Source organism: Trachemys scripta, chromosome 6, assembly GCF_013100865.1.
Source record: "Trachemys scripta elegans isolate TJP31775 chromosome 6, CAS_Tse_1.0, whole genome shotgun sequence".
In the NCBI taxonomy this organism is placed as follows: Eukaryota; Metazoa; Chordata; order Testudines; family Emydidae; genus Trachemys; species Trachemys scripta.
The window spans coordinates 82,607,201-82,624,068 of NC_048303.1; the positions used below are offsets into that span (position 1 = coordinate 82,607,201).

The 16,868-nt window shown below is 37.6% G+C and overlaps 1 long non-coding RNA gene across 1 annotated transcript in view; it reads right to left on the minus strand.

Annotated features, from left to right (window-relative positions):
- Positions 1–16,868, minus strand: part of LOC117878747 — a 64,484-nt gene that overhangs the window by 20,326 nt on the left and 27,290 nt on the right. The window contains exon 2 of the long non-coding RNA XR_004646071.1: positions 1,233–1,488. This is a non-coding gene — a long non-coding RNA (uncharacterized LOC117878747). The remainder of the gene's footprint in view (positions 1–1,232; positions 1,489–16,868) is intronic.

Genomic DNA, 16,868 nt, shown 5'->3' on the forward strand with positions numbered 1-16,868 from the left:
AACAGTTTACTGTACCATTAGACTTTCTCTCTATGAATTACAATCAAAGCTTTCAGATTTTCAGGTTGTTTCATTTTTAAGGTTGATTATTCTGGTTGGTTGCAAATCCTTTGGGAACATATCCTCTACAACACTAATTGTCCTAATTGCACTTTCTATTGCAGTTGCTGAAGAAGACCCCTAGTGCATTTCTTTATAGAGGAAAAACCAGAAGCACTGACTGCAACGAGGTAAGACATCTGACTGTGATAGTCACATTTAGTGAATGGCAAAGAGTTTAATCTCTTCCTTGATAGGTTAGGAGCACTGAGTAGTCTTGACTCTAGTGCCCCAACACCATTAAAAATATTGCACATTCATGCTGTGTGGCAAATGCAATTTCCTTCTTTTATCTTCTCTACACTGATGATCATTTAATCACAGCTGGTTCAGGTCAGATAGCATTCTTCATGTGAGATTAAAACACACTAGCAAAGGGGTTCTGCAGAGAGGGTCAAGACTCCTCCTTGAGCCTACTGTTGCCTAACCTTGAGGGAGCAGGGAAACACTATGGAATTACACTGTTAGATGAGGGTGTAGAGCAGGGGTAGGCAACCTATGGCACGTATGCCGAAGGAGGCACGCAAGCTGATTTTCAGTGGCGCTCACACTGCCCGTGTCCTGGCTACCGGTCAGGGGGCTCTGCATTTTAATTTAATTTTAAATGAAGCTTCTTAAACATTTTGAAACCTTATTTACTTTACATACAACAATAGTTTAGTTATATATTATAGCTTTATAGATAGAGACCCACTAAAAAGGTTAAAATGTATTACTGGCACGCAAAACCTTAAATTAGAGTGAATAAATGAAGACTTGGCACACAACTTCTGAGAGATTGCCGACCCCTGGTGTAGAGCTATCCCCAAAGACTTATCTTCACATGAAGGCTTTAGAACTTTTTTCCACCATGTAGAGAAGTTCTAAAGCCTTCATGTGAAGATGTTTCCTGACTGCCTTTAAAGGGAGGTCCAATTGATTTCTCCCTCCCCAAGTATGGTGGTATTTAAAAATAGGCAAGTGCATCTTTTTAGGGGCATAGATTGCACAGTTGCACCAGTTGTCTTGGCACTAGTGCAACACATCCCCACAGCAACTCAGCTTTTGAAACAAACAGTTTGGCACATCTAATCATGATCTCCCTGTCTGCTGTTTTTGCATTGGTAGATTCTGGGATTCCCTGAAACACCTACCAGTATCCCATTGTTTCCGTCAGAGATCTTCAAAACAGGAACTTTGGGGAAATTTTCAGAGCAATGCCTGAAATGGCATTCAGGGAGTCTTGTGAATGCATCTCAAAATTCTGTAAAACCTCCTCTCGCTGGCAATGCAGACTCCATCAAGCGGGAAATGTAGCAGCTCGACATTGGAGACAATTTTCTTCATACGATGTAATCTTGGGAAATTGTGGGTTCTGATTGTTAGAGATATTGGCAGAGACTGTCCCGTCTGTATAAGGTAGAGAATGAAAAGCATGGGTCCATTAAAAAGACTGTTGAAACCAATAAACACATTTTATTTCTAACTTTAAAGCCAGCTTCACAGAAGAAAAAAAAATGTATTTAAAAATTCTGTGACACCAAGCCCACTGAATTCAGACTTTTAACAAGAGACTAACAGATATTTTTATCTTCCTTTTTGGTATGGGCAGGTGATGCTGAAATCTCCTAATGGCTTACATTAGGCTAGCCAGGTCAGAACCATACATTTCAGAAAGGACAAAGGTTGAAAGAAATATTTTTACACTTCTTCCCATTATTAAGTTTCTAGTATTATCTTTCACAAACCCTGTGATCCAAGTGGTAATCTTACACTTCCTTCTGGTCTGCTAAATGCTGGCTTAATAGAAAGTGGAGTTAATCCTGTTAATAGATCTTGCTTCTGCTGATAGCAGGCTTTTTTCCTTCTGAAGCTCAACTAAAATAGCATGAAGAACAGGAGTACTTGTGGCACCTTAGAAACTAACAAATTTATTAGTCTCTAAGGTGCCACAAGTATTCCTGTTCTTTTTGCAGATACAGACTAACACGGCTGCTACTCTGAAACCTAAAATAGCATGGACATTAGCAAAGTAGCTTAAAAACTTGTTTAGTTTAGTATAATACTTTTTTCAGTGAAACACTTTTGTATGACAGTACAACTGTTTTCAGCCAAAGTTACTTGGAGAAGAGCTACGACAACTACGTATTTGGAGCTAACTTAACTCTCTTTTTTTAAGTTTCAGTTCAATAATTGCATCCCATGCAAGCAGAATATGAGAACAAGAACAAGTTTTTTAGTCACCTATGCAGTATCTAGAGCAGAGGTTCCCAAAGTGGGCGATACCGCCCCCTGGGGGGCGCTGGAACGATCCAGGGGGGCAGTAGTAGCCTCGGGTGCAATTGGGGGGCGTTGAATAAAAATAAGGGGGCGGTGGAAGCATAAAGAAAGAATATAAGAAAATTTTGAAAAACCGTTCGTACATGTTTCTTCTGTTGTGTAACATAGAGTTAAAGTTGTAGTGATTACTTTATTTTCCAAATAAATTCACAAATTATAACCGATCAGGTATCAAGTCCGCCAACAGTTCTTAACAAGCAAGTGTTGGCAGGCGAGCGTGTCGCGCATTGTCGGGAAGTCCAGCATGCATCGGCAGGAATATGTGCGTGTAATGACTTGTTTACAATACGATACTATAAATAGGTGACATGTATGAAATCTAATTTAGATTGTTTCTTAATTGTGTAAAAAGCAGTTAACAATAGTTCAATAAGTATTTAAAATTTTTTATTCATATTCAATACCTTCGATCTTTACGGATTACGGATCACATACAAAGCAAATTGTATTATTGTTGTTTCAATAAAACAGCAATTTACACGTGAGTATTTTTATACATTTTCTTACATATCTACCGTACGTTTCTGTGTCTCTAGTGCTTACTAATAATAAAATCGTAGCAGGCTTGTGTCGGTACAGTACTATTTGAAGTGTACAGTCAATATATTTGTCATATTTTTTATTACAATATTAACGAAAACGGGAATGAAATCGTAAAAAAACTGTTAACTATTAACATTTATTTATATCTATCGAATCATCTGTGTTAATTGGTAAATAAGGCGTGTGTTAATAAGGAACAATTATTTAAATAAGGGCAAATTAAATTAAAACTATTAACTGATTTTTAATTGCATATTGATTATTTTTAATTAATTATTTCTTGATAAATTTAGTTTGATATTTGACAGTTTAATATCAAATACATATTTCTAATGCTGAGCAAAGAACAAAACCCAGTTTATTAGTTTCATTAGTATTTTTGTTTGGTTGTCTTTTGCCATCTTACGCAAAAACCACTGTATACCTGATGTCGTGGGCGATATTCTAACAACATCTTTCTTTACTATATTGTAGGATGTTGGTAGAAATATAGATACATAAAAGAACACAAATTTGTCACTGCATCTTTCTGTTTGTTCGCTTAAAGAAGGTAGATTTCCAGGGGGGCGCTGAGTAATTTTTTTCCTGAAAAGGGGGGCGCTGAGTAATTTTTTTTCTGAAAAGGGGTGGTAGGCCAAATAAGTTTGGGAACCTCTGATCTAGAGGCAATAGGTGCTTACAAGTCTGAATGCACATTTTGGCACATCAATAATTAGCCCAAATATGCAGCGCAAGACTTCTGTGTGTTTACTTTGATGATCTAGTAAACCTTTAAGATAGGACATAATAGAATTCTAGGTATTTAAGTGGTCTGTTCTCATGATATTCAATATCATGGGGAAAAGAAGTGAGAAAAACTTCCATTGAATCCCTGAATAGCTATTTAGAAAATCATCAAGGGTATCCCTCTGGCAGGGAAATGGTTCATGGCATATTTTTTGTTTAGGGTTTTTTTTGGCCCTATTGGAATTGATATGTGGAAAATTTAAAAGAAATAAAACAGTGCAAATTGTGTACATATTTGCATGTTCAAATTCCTGGACAGAAAATGTAAGAAAGCATAAGAATCAGTTGAGCTTTAAGAGTCATTCTAAGGGAGGACTTTATGAACTTCATATTAGTATATGAAAAGGTTAAGTGGTCATCATTACAAAGTTTTGATAATAGACATTCAGTTCATCATTTTCAGGCTCAATGACCTTTCACAAGTTCCATTTCAAATCATTTGTGTGGGTTTTGGTATGATCTCCAGAGATTTATTGCTTCTTTTAAAATGTCTTCTGCAGCCTAAAGCTGAGAGATTCTACAAGGCTAGTTGCATTCCCTTGACTAATGTAATGGGCCTTGAAATTAAAACATACATATTTTAAGGCATAATAAACAATTTTGTATCCAGATATTAACACTTGCAGTTTAAAATTTCAATGCAGAAAAAATGTGTTGGAAAAGTTTGCCCTGTATTTAAAAGATTGTTAAAGAGCTGAATATTTATAAAATTTTATGAACTTGTTAAGCATTTGGGGTTACACTTTAAGAGGTATTGATTAAATGCTTTTTAACTAATAGGTATAATATGTGATTGTATCACTACTTAAAAGCTCATTCTAATAAGTCCTACCATCAGCTCTATTCAATAAACCATACAATACCTGAAGATACCATATGCCATCCAGTGTGAGTTTGCATGTGTGAGTCACTCATTCCAAAAGTATTCTCCCCATGGAGAAAACAGCAGCGCAGTTCTACTCCATAGGTAATCACTCAACATGACAAGGGACTTGGAAACATCCAAATATGTAAATGGTGGAGTGAGTCACAAGATACCTCCTCTGCTTGAGGGATCAATGCGTTTGGAAGTGACAGCTGTCAATGGGACTTATGCTCCTAAATCACTCGACCCCAGATTTTTAAAGGGCTTTAGGTTTGATGGACTCATTTGCAAGAGGATTTAGGCTCCCAAGTACCTAAATCCCTTTTGAAAATGAGATTTAGGTGTTGCAACACTGAGCACAGCAGCATGTACATCCCTTTAAAAACCTGAGAGCAGAATCTAATTTTAAAAATTAAAATAAACTCTTACAAAGATGGGGAACAGCAGCACGTAAAAGAGAATACAGTGGACCATATCCTCAACCCTCACTATAGGCCTGATGTTTCCATTGTCCTCACTGGATTTTGGATGAAGTCCCAAGGACTTGATCTTGCTACCATTGAAGTTAATGAGAGGTTCTCCGTAGGGACTGATCCTCTCCCATTCATGTGTCCTCTACATTGCTCCAGTGGAGTAAAGGGCACTTGAAACTTCCTTTAGCAGGCAGCTGAGGCACCCAGCTCCCAATACAAGGGAAACTTCTGATGTACAAAGGATGTCTTCATTATATAAAGAGTAAAGTTATTGTGACTAATCTTTATATATGGGTGAAGGCATGTTTATTTATAATACTTACTTCCCAGCTGTGCTGCCTGCCAAGGAGTTATGATCAGCCTATGAGCTGCATGGAATAGGAGAGACACACAAGAGCAGGACCACAAGTGATTGCTTGCTATAATTGTCCTTAAGGCCATTCCTGCATATGGAATCTCTTGACCTAGCCGTCCCACCTTGAAATGCTAACAAAGTGTTAACTTGGAATAAGAAGAACAGGAGTACTTGTGGCACCTTAGAGACTAACAAATTTATTAGAGCATAAGCTTTCGTGGACTACAGCCCACTTCTTCGGATGTTCTTCTTTTTGCGGATACAGACTAACACGGCTGTTACTCTGAAACTTAACTTGGAATGTTCACCTTGCTTTGGAATGGATTTTTTTTCTAGCTGTTCAATTTGCTTTTGTTTGCATGTAGCAATTACTGTGGATACTGCAAAATGTTGAGGCTAGAAGCTTTTCCCAGGTGACAGATTACTTCCCCTCTAATTGAGTCCTTGAATGTTTCCTGCTGTTTGTGGCATCCCAGCTTGTCTGTAGAACCTCTTCAGTACTACAAGCATCACACTACTGCTTTCTTTATGACAGATGATATACAGACGGTACAGTGCTGGCAATAGTCTCCAGAGGCCAACTACTGCCCACATTCTTAACTGAAATATTAATAAGAATGAAACATTGCACTTGCAGCTTTAAAAAAGCATTTATAATGGATTAAATGTGTAAATTAATAGTTTTATTCAAAAGCATGCTTAGCTAATTTATTAAGACACATGCAGAACCGCTGTGGTTCTATAGAGATACAAGAGTGTTCAATACTTGACTAGCGTCCCTCTATAGTGTAAAAGCCCTCGATTGCACTTTTATTTTGAAGGAGTTACAAGTGAATGTTAAGGAAGGAGTATTCATTTACATCTATGAGCTCACCTGTAGCCATAAATGAGACTTATGTAAGAAGTTAATCAGATGTTAATACTGGATGTTTAAAAAATGAAATGCAAGGACTGTTAAACTTCCCAAAGCATTTTTTTTCCCCCAGGAAAAACATGTTTGCTTAAAAAAGTAAAATCATTCTGGACACAACATTGAGAAATGGTGATTAATCAAACAGACAAAACCTTAAAATGTCTACAAGTAATCATCCCCTAATCAAAGAAGCTTTTCCATTTTATAAATTAGAATCCGATTCTATGTTGCTAGAGAGTCTGAGCACTACCATCTAGAAGGCATGACAGTCTTTTGTGCCTGATCCTGCAAACTTGACTCATTGTGAATGAACAGTTCTTATTTAGCTACATTAGTTCCACTTATAGCAATGGGAAGTGTGAGAGATCAGGAGTTCATAGTTGCATGCTCTGTAATTCAAAGTTTTGTTTTTGACATTTGTCTACAATTATCTTTCCTTTTTAATGAAAAGTCATTACTTATCTAAAAGTACTTGTCCATTACTAATTGATTGATTGCCGTAATTAATTTTCACATACAGTCTTGACACAGCCTATTTACACCGATCATTCTGGTGGACTTCAGCTATCCTCTCATTATTCTGGGTGTGAATTACTGAATCTTATAATACGTACTACTAACTTAGCATAGTAGCGGATTTTAATGGAATCCAAAATACAAAAATAAGTCACGCTAGTAACTTGCTCTTGGAACATTGGCTTGCTCTTTGTGTATACATCATTGCAGGTCTTTTGTTCAGGCTAGTATAATGTGTGGAAGCTGATCCCATTGAATTTACAGATATAACCATGTGTGATTCAGTTTCTGTAACGGTAGTTCTCAACTTATTTACCATTGTGGGCTGCACCAATACTACTTGTATGGCCCTGAGGATGCCACATGGGCTGCAGCTCTGTGCTGATTGGGCCACAAGTGGCCCACAGGCCACAGGTTGAGAACCACTGTTCTATATTCAAGTGGCTGGTACTGAGACCACTACTTGAATCATGCTTCAAACTTTTTCAGCAAGCTAGAAAAATGGGTGATTTTAATAATGCAGTTCTAAAATGTTTACTTGCTCAAAACCCTGTATAGACATTAATTACTTACGGCCAGATCAAAACTCATTGAAATCAACAGGAATCTTTCCATTAGCTTCACTGGACATTGTCAGGTGTCCTAGTCCTCTCAACATCTCTGTGAAGTGCCTAATTTTAGGTTTATCCCTGTAAGTGTATTTTAGTCTGCACCAGACAAGTCTAAACTTCAATCTGCACTAGCATGTCATTCACTACCTGATCTGTGTGGACCCTACTGGCATACACTAAAAGTTCCCTAGTGCATGCTAATATAATCCTGTTTCAAACAGTACTAAGTTAATGCACACTAGGGAACTTTTAGTGTATGCCAGTAGGGTCCACCCACCCATGCCATTTAGAGCATGACACACTAGTGCAAACTACAATTTATACCCCTCTGGTGAGGTCTAATGGGCTGTGTAGACAAGCCTTGTGATAGAATGAGAAAATGGCTATCAAGTTAGGGATCTGTGCAAGCAAATCAGTGGAAGAACTATAATTGGGCCTGATCCTGCCCATAACAGTAGTCATTCCAGTAGACCATAGTGCTTCTGAAATAAAACAGGTTCTCCATCAAGAATCATGCAGTGGCTTTGACGTGAAACTAGGTAAAATTCAACAGTTTTGACGGAGTTTGTTTTAATGTTTGAGCGCAAAAGTCAATGCAAAACTGGAGTTTGCTCACAAGCAAAGAAAATATTGCCATAAAACCCTATGAAGAGAAAACACCATGTTTCACACAGCTCTATGCATACTGGCAATTTTATATTCTCCATCTAACATTTACTTCTTTGTTACAATGCATGATCCACTGTATATGAGCAATTTTGCAATGTTTGCTTTGGTGGCTTCTTTTGTCTGAACACCATAAGTGCCATAATTATTTTGTTGAAAGATAAACCTAAAAGATTTGGATGTTGATACAATTCCTGCACCAAAATGACAAAACCAGAAGCATACAGTGTAGTTGTGCCCATGCTGTTCCACCATATTAGAGAGAAAAGGTGGGTGAGTGTGACACCCCCCCAGTATAACCTGGACTGTGGGATTGTTGTACCCCCTTTAGTTTGCTACTCCTTCAAAAGGTAGTGGACATGCACCAACCTTTGTAATCTGAGCAGATTCCCCAAGCACTTTAGACAAACTCACTGGTAAAGATAGATACAATGTTAAAATAAAATCTTTATATGGTTAAATTTAAGTGATTATAAGTGGTAGGCGAAAAGGTCAGACATGGTAACATAAGAAATAAAAAGTAAACATGCATTCTAAATCCTAAACTTTCAGACTAAGCAAGAGTTGAATCAAACAGTTTTTTCCTCACTCCATGAGGCATTGTAAGCAGTTCACAGTTCTTAATACACAGGCTGAATTCCCTGCTCAGCCTGGGACCAATCTCCCCAGTTCAAAGTCTTTTTCTTCCAAACATTCTTGTTTTCAGAGTAGGTGGAGGAGGATGAGGAGAGGGTATCAAGTGGTGATATCATTGCCCCTTGTTTTATACTCTTCCATGTTCAGTAAAGATCCTTGCTGTGTCATTGGGGGTGAGACAGCCCCACCGTGTGCATGCTCTCTCGGGAGTCTTCAGGAAGGTTCACTGTGAGAGTAGATTCTTCTTAATGTACCATCAACAATGGGTGGCTAGTCCTGCTGTAAATATATCTGGGGGGTGTTAGTTGCTCCTTTGTTGCCACTGAAGGCTAGCTGTAGGCGTCTCCCAGTAACAAACAGATTTCAGTAACAAACAGATAGCCAAACTTCATAACTTCACATACAATGGTAATACATTATTCAATAGGATACTAATGTTCAGCAGATCATGATTTTTCAAATGATAGCTCACAAGACATACCTAGTGCAAAAACATGTGATTATGATAGTGGTGAAGGACAGAAGAGTTCTGTGTGGCTCGAAAGCGTGTCTCTCCCACCAACAAAGTTGGTCCAATAAAAGATATTACTTTACCTACCATGTCGCTCTAAAACCAGGAGCAGTATTTAAAAAACAACAGCCACCATAAGCTGAGGGATATGGCTTTGCCTTTGTAGAACTGCATTTTTATCACCATGGCTATGGAAGAATTTAACAGAGAAATTGTTGACTAAGGCCAAGGCTGTGAAAATTGACTAATCAGATAAAGTGGAACAGCAAACCTATCTCAATTTTAAAACCTCTGAAAGGGAAACTGAACAAGGTGTTAGCTCAGAAGAACCTAAAAATCAATTTATTTTTCACCACAGTAGGCAGAATCCTACAATACTTGTGATATCTTTATTGATAGTGAACAGTCATTTCCCTTTAGCTTTCAGGGCACTATACAGTAACAGAAATAAAAGAGACTTCCTTAAAATGTAAGCTAGTTTTTAGTCTACTCGCAATTGAAAATGTTTTGAATCCCAGATGTATTATTTACAAGGACATGCATAAAAGGATGACAACTAAAAATCCCATCCTACCATATAGAAATTAAAGCATTTTAATGCCCTCCTATTTGACAGTCACAAAAAAGTAGATATGTTTGGTTATGATGGCTTTTTAATCAACAAAATATTTGGCAGTATAACTTTACCATTGAGATTTTGCCTTCAGTAACTTGAGATGTGTAACCAGACTTACGAAAAACTGTGGGGAATGAGATGTTAGAAAATTTTGGTATAGTTTAGGGATATTATGCAATAGTAATAAATAGATAATTATATTTAGCAGTACACAGGACACAACAATTGAACGCATTTTGTATCCAAATAATAGATTCAAATACTCTCAGATCGAGAATCCCTGAGAAGGGATGACCTTAAAACTTTGTTTTATATTTTATAAATCATTAAGGATGTTTTGACAAGATGGGAGTGGGAGGATATTTTGTACAGAAGGAGTGGCATGAGAAAGAGATACAGAGAAGGGAGTAGAAAGATCAATGGCATTGCTAGTGGAGCAGGAAGGTAGATGGGGAAATAATGTCAGACTCTGGATGCAGGTGGAGTTTGTCAATGTCTTGAAAGTGATCTGTAGCCAAGATTATTTTGGCTGCATGATTTTTGCAGGAGTGATGGGTCTCAGGAAATCTACAGAAGTTACAGGTTTCAGAGTAGCAGCCGTGTTTAGTCTGTATCCGCAAAAAGAACAGGAGTAATTTTGGCACCTTAGAGACTAACAAATTTATTTGAGCATAAGCTTCCGCTGGCTACAGCCTACTTCATCGGATGCATGTAGTGGAAAATACAGTAGGAATATATGTATGTATATACACACACACACACACACACACACACAACATGAAACAATGGGTGTTACTATACACATTATAAGGAGAGTGATCAGTTAAGGTGAGCTTTTATCAGCAGGAGAGAAAAAAAAAACTGTTTGTAGTCGTAATGAAAATGGCCCATTTCCAGCAATTGACAAGGAGAACTGTGTGTGTGTGTGTGTGGGGGGGAAATAAGCATGGGGAAATAGTTTTACTTTGTGTAATGGCCCATCCACTCCCAGTCTTTGTTCAAGCCTAATTTAATGGTCTCCAATTTGCAAATTAATTCCAATTTATCAGTCTCTCCTTGGAGTCTGTTTTTGAAGTTTTTCTGTTGTAATATTGCGACTTTTAAGTCTGTAATCGAGTGGCCAGGGAGATTGAAGTGTTCTCTAACTGGTTTTTGAATATTATAATTCTTGACATCTGATTTGTGTCCATTTACTCTTTTACATAGAGACTGTCCGGTGAGTTGGGACAATGTACATGGCAGAGGGGCATTGCTGGCACATGATGGCATATATCACATTGGTAGATGTGCAGGTGAACGAGCCTCTGATTGTATGGCTGATGTGATTAGGTCCTATGACGGTATCCACCTCAATCTCAAAATCTCTCTCTCAATCTCAATCTATATTATATATATTCTTCCTACTGTATTTTCCACTACATGCATCCGATGAAGTAGGCTGTAGCCCACGAAAGCTTATGCTTAAATAAATTTGTTAGTCTCTAAGGTGCCACAAGTACTCCTGTTGTTTTTACAGAAGTTACAGTAAGTGGTGATAGAATGATTATTGCATGAAATCTTGGGACAGACAGGATGTGTCAGAATCTAAGATATCTATGATCTTTTTATCTGAGCACCATATCTAAGATTTGGATGCCCATGAAGAAGATCCAAGCAACCAGGCAAAGCTGACCCTGAGACTGCAAGTCTGGGTGAGAGAGAGGATGAAGTGCTATTAACAGCAATGGAGAAAAATAAATGGCAGCAAAGTGAGTCTTGCAGTTAAAATGAGATTAGGTTTAGCTTTACTAAACTTGAATTGATGGCAATCCCCAGGATATGAGGAGATTGGCAAGATTCCCAAAATACAGGAGTGGAGAAAGAAAAGTTAGATATGGGGAAGTAGATTTGCCAATTGTCAGCATACAAATAAGTGAATCAATGTGTCAAGGAGGTGATAAGGCATAGCCAGAATAGGAGGGGGACAAGGACAAGTTGAAGTTAATCATTACCCAGAGCAGATACTACCTGAATGTCCAACAATGCAGTAATTACTTATTGTTTCTTTATGCAAAGCCCACATTTCACAAATAAAACTGACTTAGACAATTTAACATCCTATTTTCCAATAGCTTATAAAGTTATAGCTTGAATATATGACTGTACCAGTCTCAAACAGCCAGTTTGAAATATGTGCACCGGCACAGGGTCTGCTCCAGATGAGACAGGCTTTAAAATATATGTCAAGTCTCAGGAACACCACTTTTTCATGAAAGAATGAGACTTATAAAATGAAGAAAAAATGTAGCAAATCTTTTGCAGCCATTTGCATGCAACAGAATAGATTTTTTTAAAAATGAAATCCACAAGATGTAAATAAGTAGCAGGAGAAGACAGACCAATTTAATTATTGACAGCTTTCATTTTAATGTCATGTGCTATAAATGTACTGTTACCTATCCTATCTGTCTTAATTATTTACATGTTATAGTATCAGTGAAACACTTTGTTTTCTCAGCTTCAGGTTCTTTAAAGTGCATTCACCAATGTGTAAGAATTTAATATTTGCAATGGCTCAATTAAATATTTAAAATAAAACTCATTTTCATACTACAACAAAAAACACCTATGACTACATATTTAATGGGGTGGTAGTGGGGCTGTCTTGTTATTGAAATCCTTGGTTGTAGCTCTTTTGAAAATGAAAGTCAATTTCAAGTTCCATTTTTGTTAGGTCACTGGATAACTTGGTGGGCTAGTAAAAAAGTATTTAACAATTGATCTGATATGGACTGTCAGCAGGGTTCGGGTCTGGGATCTAAGTACTATATTACAGACCTCTGGTTTTTGAGCTAAAGGCATAAACTCCCTCACATGGTAACAGCAATAGGCTATTATTCTCTCATGGAACAGTCACTAGAGGCAGATGCGACACACGCTTTGCCAATATGTTGTATTTCAATTGCCTTAGTGAAGAAAAGCTTGGATTCTAATGCAATCTAGCTGGACTGAGTGTGACCAAAAATGGTCATCGTTTGCTGATTGTTCAGTGACCTCTATAAAGTGAGCTGATATCAGTACTTTTGTAGTGGTCATATGTATGTTTCAAAGAAGCCGCTACCATAACTGTATTAATGAATTTTTTGTCATTCCTGATGCTGCCTCTGCAGAGAGGCCAAGGACTGAATGGACAGGGAAAATGACCTACCATATCACACAGAATGGCATTTCATCCTTAAGATGATAGAAACACATTAATCAGGTGAGAACCTGCATATGCCTTACCTGTTCTGTAAATTAATAGATTAATTTCAGTCTCCATAAAGGTAAAAAGGCCAGCATTTTCATTATCGCTTTAAAAACCTGATATTCATATGGTAGAAAATGTTTTATTGCCCTAACTTTCTTAATCAGCGTCTCATATATGAAAGATGGAGACAAACTATTCTCATTGTTTGCTTCAGTTATACATACAACAAGTAATCAATTAGTATGATAATAAGGAAGCAATGGAGTGGAGTATGGTGCCAGGGGATATGCATCTATTTAACTTAAAGTTTTGAAGAGATCCTATAAAATTAAAATATGTATCACAGGGAAAGGAGTGGAAGAAGAGACATGGGAGGTATGACGACTCAAAGCCAGTTAAAGGAAACCTCCTTGTGGACAAAAAGAAAAAAACCTCACTCATCAAGGTGCCAGTATAACTTTCTTCTCAGTCTTTAAGACCTACCCTAAAGGAACTAAGTCTGGCAATGCCCCATCAAGTATGAAAGAAGCAGGTATAGGAGAAATAAATATGGAAACAGATAAGAAAATATTGAGTACTTCTACTTCTGGGGTCAAATTTAATACCTGGATTCTGGTTGCAAACTGCTGGCAACCACAGCTCCTTCAGGGACTGGCTGGCACTGCCCACAATTTGGATTACAATCAGTCAAGAAGGAAGTGGGGCAATAGCAATGACTCAGCACGTCCAGTGCAGTTTCTGTCAGTATGAATGTTATGGAAGCCTGGCCAGAGTTTAAATCTGACTCTGCTAGTGGAGGGCAGTGGTAATACTACCAACAATATTCCCAATTGGTGTGCAGCACATTGTATCCTCTACTCGTAGGGGGAAATCAAACATATGATGACTTGTTTATGATTTATTTGTCTATTTGTCCATTTTTTCTTTAATAGTTTTTTTTGCCTATTTTCAATTCTGGAGTCTTATAAAAATACGTTAATAGTATACTTGACGAAAAGGAAGGATAATTTAGCAGAGCTGTTAGGAACCCTTGAAGTTAAAGTAGCCAAAGTCTTTCCATTATAAACCCATTTTCAGCTGTTTATACGTCTTCCCAACTTTAACAACTCAGGCTATACCTTTTCATGTCTCAGGCTGAACTTTTTTATGCATGAAAAGCTTCAGATGAAAGAGTTAACCTCACTTTTTGAAAATAGCTGAAGGGGAAGTAGGTAGTTTTGTCAATGTCAAAAATGTCTTCTGTTTCTTTGAAGAGTTTTAGCATTGTGGTTGGTTTGGGGCAGATATTTGGCAGAGTACCTTATGTAGGTTCCATGAAAATCCACCTTGTTTTGGCAGAATTATAAGTAGAGCTGACTGAAGAGTGATTATTTTTCATTGGAAGTTCTGAAAAAAGTTGTTTCGATTTTTTTCCTAAACAATTTTTACCAATACACAAATTTTTACCATAAACAAAAGCTGTCTGAAAAATCAAATCAATTTCTGTTTTGGTTAAAGAAACAGAAGATTTGTTATAAGTCTCAAAAAAGTGCCATTTGCACACTCAAACTTTGACAGGTTTCAGAGTAGGAGCCGTGTTAGTCTGTATCCACAAAATGAACAGGAGTACTTGTGGCACCTTAGAGACTAACAAATTGGTTAGTCTCTAAGGTGCCACAAGTACTCCTGTTCTTTTCAATAAACTTTGTTAGAGCCTTGCTGATAACATTTTAAAACATTCATCTGCACTGAGCACGTACCAGTCTCCCATAGCCTTTTACATGCCAACTGTATTAAGCATATTCCCAAATGCTACTAGGTATCCAGACAGAATGCAGCAACAGCAGCTGCCATCCTCCTTTGACCTGAAGAAAGATGCACAAGGTTGGAAGCCAGCATAAGACCATGAATTTTAGTCTTGGTTGTTTCACTAACTGGTGCCAAGTTTCTGATGTTCATAGCCCCTACTATTGATCAAGATGTCACAGAAGGAAGGAAAGCATAATTTTACAAAGAAGTTAACTGAGAAGTTGCAAAAGGTCACTTCTGACATAGTTGGGGAGTAGAACCCATATCTCTAATATGGCATCTCTTAGCCACAATGCCTTTCTGAATGAATGTAAAAATCTGTGTTTAGCAAGGCTTTCTAAAACCACTAGCCCACTCTCCCATCCAGAAACTAGTGTCTCTTCCTGAGACGACTTCGTAAGTGGAATACTATTGCCACTACAAGTTAGTAGTTCAAGTTGCATTTACCTTAAATTACCAGCATGAATGTTTTTATATAAAAATAGAACAGAAATAGCATTTTACTTGCCTCCAAATGTAGTAAGCACACAATAGTTTTGAAGAAATCCATTAATTCATCCAAGAATGAAAATAAAAATCAATAAAATCCTGTATATGAAAAAAAATAGAATGAACAGAATCCACAAAAGAATGTCAGTAATTACAAAGTATGGAATGATATATTGATTTATTTCACTAGGAAAATATTTGAAACAAAATGATAAAATCACAGTTTTATGAACTATAAACATCTAAAGCACAAGGTGATATTTGCAGTTTAAAAATACATCCCATAGTGTTTTTCTCTTACCAAAGTTGTGTCTTCAACCAACTTGGTCTGTGTACAGGTAATTTGAGAGCCTAGGCTCCTAATTCTTTTTTCACTCACTTTTCCTAGAGTGAACACAATTGATATCAATGTAATTTCTCCTGACTTATACCAGTGTGAAAGGAGATACTGATCCTAGGTGTCCTACTGTAGTATATAAATGCATGAGTCTTTCACTGTTGGAGACCTCACCTGGATAGGGTGACCACACACCCCGTTTTGGCCAGGAAAGTCTCTTTTTTTAAGCCCTGTCCGAGCATCCTAATTTTTTGTCAAAAATGGGCATTTGTCTTGTTTGCTTTTGCCAACTGATCAAGTTGACAAAACCAAACAGGAAAACTGCCCACTTTTTTTTTTTTTTTTTTTTTTTTTGGACAAAAGGGGTGCGGAGGAACGTATGGAGGGAGTGAGTGGTGATGTCAGCCCTGTGCTAGGGTGGTAAGGGAAGGCTCCGGTGAGCAGCAACCACCAGCACGGGGAGGGGGGCTCAGACTAGCTCCAGGCAATGTCCCATTTTCCCTTTGGGAAATATGGTCACCCTACACCTGGAACCAATGCAAAGTAAGACATTGAGGTAAAAATAATCTGAAACACACATCATCATTGAGAGGGAGAAACTTCAGAAGCAGTAGTACTGAAAGACAAAGAATAATAGTGAAAAGAAAATTAAATATGAGTAGGAGCAAAAAAGCCAGTGGAAATTTGAGTTGCCAAGGCAAAGGAGAGCCTAGGGACTAAAACTGTATTTGACTTTAAGGAGCAGTCTACGTGGCAGGCTCCTTTGTAATGTTCTACCTTGCACATGCAGACAAGAGACACTAACAAAGCGGTGCTATAAAGCTCTAGTGTGACAGCATCTGGAATGCATTAATTAAAAAGACTGGAAAAAAAATCTAAATGTGCTTCCACAAAAATCTGATTTAAACACGGTCGTTTTAAAAGTTCCGAGCCAATGTTTTTCAAACACAGTTTGCGTTGTAAGTGTCAAATAGATCTAGAAAGCAGGACATTTCTAAGCAATGTGAATGCAAAAGTTTTCATCTGAACATCCAGGACACACCACACAATCCATTGTCTACAGCCAAGCTCTAAGATACAACCGCATTTGCTCCATCCCTCAGACAGAGACAAGCA